The following is a 6,172-nucleotide window of genomic DNA, read 5'->3' on the forward strand; positions in this document are numbered from 1 at the left end:
TGGCATGTCAGTTAACTGCTAGTAGTTTGTTGTTATTTATGTATTATTGTAATTTTGTTTATTTTCTTTGGTTACATCTTCTGACATCAGACTCGGACTTCTCTTGAACTGAATTTCAATGTGCGTATTATTATGCGTTTACTTTTCTACATTGGTTAGAGGTATAGGGGGAGGGTTGAGATCTCACAAACATGTTTAACCCCGCCGCATTTTTGCGCCTGTCCCAAGTCAGGAGCCTCTAGCCTTTGTTAGTCTTGTATTATTTTAATTTTAGTTTCTTGTGTACAATTTGGAAATTAGTATGGCGTTCATTTTTATGTTTATATCTCATACAATGAAATATTCATTGTCATTGATGTTGTTGTATTTACACTTACGATATTATGTTATTCAGAATTTAACCCAAATCTGCATATTTTATATGCGAATGTAACAAATTTGAGTGTGTGTGTTCACTTGTTACATCAATTTATTTGCTTGTTATGCTCAACCTATCGTCTCTATTGTATAATTTTCAAGACATGTGGAATATAGAAACGATTATTAATATATATATAATGCACAAAAGTAGGTACATGTACAGTGGAGATCACTTCTAACCTCTCATTAAATCTGTCAGAATCTGTCAGGAGAACTGTTCTAGGACAGTACGTAGAACTGTCAGCCTGACACCTTTTAGTCAGTTCCAGCTAGATCAGTTTTAACCTAGAACTGATTTGGTCAGTTCTACCTAGAACTGATTTGGACAGTTCTATCTAGAACTGATCTTGACAGTTCTACCCTAGAACAGTTTTAGACAGTTCTAGCTAGAACTGACCAAATCTTTGGTCAGTTCTACTTCTAGAACAGTTCTACGGTTAGAATTGATTTCAAGTTCTACGGCTAGAATTGATTTATAAATTCTACGGCCAGAATTGATTTATAAATTCTACGGCTAAAATTGATTTATAAATTCTACGGCTAGAATTATAAAGGTTTAAGAAATCTTTATCTAAATATAAAGGCTTCGGCAAAATAGCGGTTGATATTATATAGAGTTTTGCTATTTTGCCGGTTTTTTCAGATTTATAATCGGCAAGAAAACATGTTTAACCCCACCATATTCTGCAATTATGTGCCTGTTCCAAGCCAGGAGCCTGTAGTTCAGTGATTTGTTGATGTGTTACATAAATTATTTTTCTTTCATTTTTTGTACATAAATTATTTGTTTTTCTTTCATTTTTTGTACATAAATTAGGCCGTTAGTATTTTTGGAGGGGAGGATTATTATTTGAATTGTTTTACATTTGTTATTCCGGGACTCAGGATGGCTCGTTATCACATAACAAAATTATCTGACCTCATTTACCAAATGTAATATCTGTTTACGAGTAGTTTTCATACCTCGGACGGATGGACCTGTTTAACAAAAATCTTTTGACCACATCAATCTAAACTGACATTATTTGCTCATTCTTTCTGCAAATCTATATAGCTGCACAGTACTTCAGTTTTAATTTTAGGTCGAGAGGGATTGTACTATACAAGTTTCAGCAATATTGGAAAACAATTTTGTTCGCATTAATTCATAGTGCCATCATGCATGGGTAGATTCAGCCATTTAAAAGGTGGGTTTCCAACCATGAGTAAATATGGGTTCCAACTGTATGCTCCCATTCAAATACATTGATCGTCAAAATAACAGGGGTTCCATCTCCTGGACCCCCCCCCCCTTGATACGCCAATGAGCATGGCACTCTAAAATATTGAATCATAAACAAATATCAGTAGTTTTCATACTTCAGACTTAGTCATGTAATAAAATCTTTTATAATTTTAGGTCAAGAGGGACTGTAGTACATAAATAACTACAATATTGGAAATCAATGACCACAATTTGTTTTCTCGCATCAATATAGAGTTCCAGCATTTCCTATTTTTATTCAAAATATCGCATCAGAAATAAATATCAGTAGTTTTCATACTTCAGACTGACTCTAGGTAGAACTGTTCTAGGACAGGTTAGAACAGTTCTATGACAGAATATTCTGACAGTTCTAATGAGAGGTTAGAAGTGATCTCCACTGTATGTCAAGCTATAGTTCAATATACTTGTTATTAATATATTGCTTTTTTTTAATGCACAACATTTATATATATATAACTAACAACATTTATTCATATATAACTAACCACATTATATAATGAGTGAACAAACTACATATATGTTCCTTAAACAGTCAAAGCCTAGGGCAAAAAGAAAAAAAAAGAGTAAGACTAAACCTATGGTACAAAGAGGGGTATCAATACTAATCAAAGAAAACATAAAACATAAAACTATCAGTGAAATTAGAGATAATGATGGAGAGAATCAAAATACCGGTCAGTTTACTTGGAGAAGAAAAAAACAGTATAAATGTTGCAAGCAGAACTGATTTGTCTTAAAAGCCCAGATATAAGACCTCACGTAATATCAGCAGACATAAGACCTGCACTAATTTCACATACAGATCATCAAGCCATCTCAATACAAATAAGACTTAAAGCTCAAAATATAGGCAAGGCTTTTTTAAGATAAATAACAGTATACAGAATGATGCAAACTACTAAGAAATTATAATTAACCAAATTCACTGTGCTTAAACGGCTGTGGGTAACTTAAGTTACCCACAGCCCAAGATGGAGCAGCCTTGCGTCGGTTAGATACTTTTCTTCTATAGAATAACAATACCACGAATGTATCAATTAAACAACTGAATTTAAAAGTTCTATTAATCGTTTAGGTAAACCCCTAAACTGAAAAGGTGATAAAATTCTACAAAATAAACGATCACAGCACGATTTTAAAAAACACTTAGGCTGTCCGTAACTTCAAAACAACTTGTCCGTAACTTTTTTCATCATACCAATAGAGATGTCCGTAACTTTCAAAGAATCGACATACGCGGATGTAATGTTTAAACTTATGATAGAGATTGCATCGAATACATATTCAGAAAACGAAGTAGATGTCTAGTATGATATAATTCATTGTATCGATGGAAGACAAAATTGGGAAAAATATGAAAAAAATCACGAAAAATTCGCAAAACTCGGGTCTCATTTTGTATAACGTCGGGGTACCCGAATCGCCTAGTTCGGAGGGTTGTTTCCGATCATAGCAGATAAACTGTTGAAACATCATTGTTCGTTTTTATTTTTGAACAAGTAGACTACACATACTTGGACGTTGCGCATAATGATATTGAGGCACCCTGGCCAAGATTTACAGTAAATGGGAAAACTTTAAAAAAGGACATTTTGTATAAATGAATAAACCTAGTTTTACAGCTAGCTGCATATTTCATTTGTATGCAAGTTGCATTAAATCTCATTAAACTGAATAAAACTAAAAGACACAATAGGTAAAAGTCAGTGACAATAAAAGGAAAAGAGCAGTCAACATAGTGTAACAATTCGACATAGTATATACAAATATAAATAACTACGTAGGACAACAGGGTAATGTAATAGTCTAACAACCCCTGATAACATACAAAGAGAGAAAAAAAAACATACTAGGAAACATATTCAAAAAATCATAACACTATATCTAACTGGTGGGATGTATAAATACCGAACCGCGTCAAAGAGTATTCATCAAAATACACATAGAAAGAAACAGAGGTGAAGGTAAACCGCAAACATATAATTAAACTCAAAACATTAAAGAGTATGGAAAAGCCTTGGTCTGACAAGCGAAAAACGTCGATAAGACGCACATCAGTAAATAAAAGTTCAAACCATAACCAGGATGGAGTACCACAAACCCCACATAAAACGTCTGTGGTGTAAGTATGATGCGTTAATAAAATCACATTTGGTGGTGAATGAGTAGTAGAAACCGCCGCGAAGGTTACAAATATGATGTTAGTTGTCTTCTAATTGTTGAAATTATAATTCTTAAAATTTTAAATCAAAAGTTACCCACATCTAAAAATAAAGTTACGGACAGTCTGCTTAGTTTCGATCAAAAAGTTACGGACATCTTATGCATTTTTTAAAGTTGACCTTGCGCTTTAGTGAACTCTATATTAATAAATTTATTGTAATTGTTAGTCATTTCTTTATTCAATAATCCTATAAATATTTACATTCTGCATGAAAAACGTCGTAAAAGGTACATTTTGTATGATTTAAATATCAACGAGTTTAGAGTCCGCCATCTTGGGCTGTGGGTAACTTAAGTTACTTAAGTTACCCACAGCCGTTTAAGCACAGTGAAATTAACACCCATAAAAAAATATAGTACCGTTGTGCAAATATTTGAAATTATATATACATGTATATAGTTTCAATTTAGACTTGTATATAAATAGATAAATTTAGACAAGTTTATACATGTATATATAAATAGATAAATTTAGACAAGTTTATACATGTATATATAAATAGAAAGCCAATACATGCAACTGGATTTTTCAAGGTTTGTTTGATTAATATTATAGGTGAACACCTTTTGATAATCATAGATTTTATCTGTATCATAATTAATTTTTCGTGGATCAAATGGGCTACTTGTAAGTGAATAATTCATCAGAGATGTTTTTAGCGAATGATTATTTCACACTTTATTCACTTTTATTAATGATTGAATAAATATAAAATAACATTTTGATTTTTTTATATCGCATAGCTAAAGCGTTAAGTTTTTTTGTCTAGCTTTGATGGTTATATTTTTCGACTTAGATGTTTATATATTGTTGTCTACTTCCCTTATTTTGTAAGTTTATATTTATATAGATATTTATCGTAATTGACTCTAAACTTTTAATGACAATACCTCATAATCTATTTAACCTAAAGTGTTCACATTTGGGAAAATATTATTTTAACGATTCTTACTGATCTTTTTTTCTGATATTGAATTCTTTGTAGAATAACTAATATAAAGTGATACCGGTACTTTAATCGTCTTTATAGTATTTCATTGGTTATTGGTTTGTTTATTCTTTGGACAATAAACTGTGTGTTCTCAACAGCTAGCACGGCGGCACGCAGTTGCAAATTATGAGACCAGTCTTCAGTTCATTGGATCTGTAAAGTTTCTATCGACTTTAGAGTATATCTCAAAGATTTCCAAACGGATCTTTAACACTTTTATTTGTTTTATCTGTTGGAATAGCAACGACAGCAAAATATTGATTATTTTAATTTGTAATTTAGGAGGACCATTTTGCTTGGTAATTCTAGTTACTTCTATTAAAATTCAACAAAATGTATATGACTATATATATTAAGCTTCATTGTTCAATCGTCAGGTATATGTATCACTGTGTAATTTAAGGTGGTTAACGAGGACGCGGTGTGTCTTTATATGGTCTTTCCTAATAGATACTAACAATTTAGAACGTTCTTGAATCAATTACATAATTTTATGTTTTCTGAGCTCTATTTAGTGTGAATAATGTATTGAGATGTCAGTATAAGAATTAAATAAGATCTTATTCTATTTGAACAGGCTTATTGAATCTATCATTACCACTTATTGCTTAAATGACAAACCCTTTTCCATTATTCCGAAAGGTACTATTCTGTCAGAATATAATTTGAATAAGATATATTTTTTTTGCGTTTCATCTCGAACGTCAAATAGACATAAGAGTTCACACTAGGCAAGAAGGAAACATGATTCCTTGTATATTTTTGGTTAGGTTGAATTAACTGATGTCAAATAATTCTGTCGGCTGTCTGTCATTTGCTGTTCCTGGCGAGCTATACACAGAAATTGTAGGTGATCACATCCTTGTGATTTAAACTGCTCTTGTGTGTATTCACACTATTTTATATAATGTATGTGTGGTGTACCCATTTTTAGCAATTTTTGTTTTATTTCAGATATTTTCTTTTTCTTATATTTTACTTTGTCCTGAACACAAGACATTTATGTAAAAGATGATTGCATGTATGCAGTATACACATATTTGTATCAAGAATCGAGAATCAAAATCGTGTTAATTAGCACCAACAAAAACAGTATCAAGGAGATCAATTATAATTTGTTGAAAGATGTTTTACATAATCATAATTATGAAATATGAATGATTAAAACCCAGCAACTGCTAAAACGGGAGAATTCAGAAGAAGTGAACATTTAAGTAAAAATGTACTAGTAGACATATAAAGTATGTCTGCACACAACAGACAAGCATAA

Source organism: Mytilus galloprovincialis, chromosome 1 (assembly GCF_965363235.1).
Source record: "Mytilus galloprovincialis chromosome 1, xbMytGall1.hap1.1, whole genome shotgun sequence".
Taxonomy (NCBI): domain Eukaryota; kingdom Metazoa; phylum Mollusca; class Bivalvia; order Mytilida; family Mytilidae; genus Mytilus; species Mytilus galloprovincialis.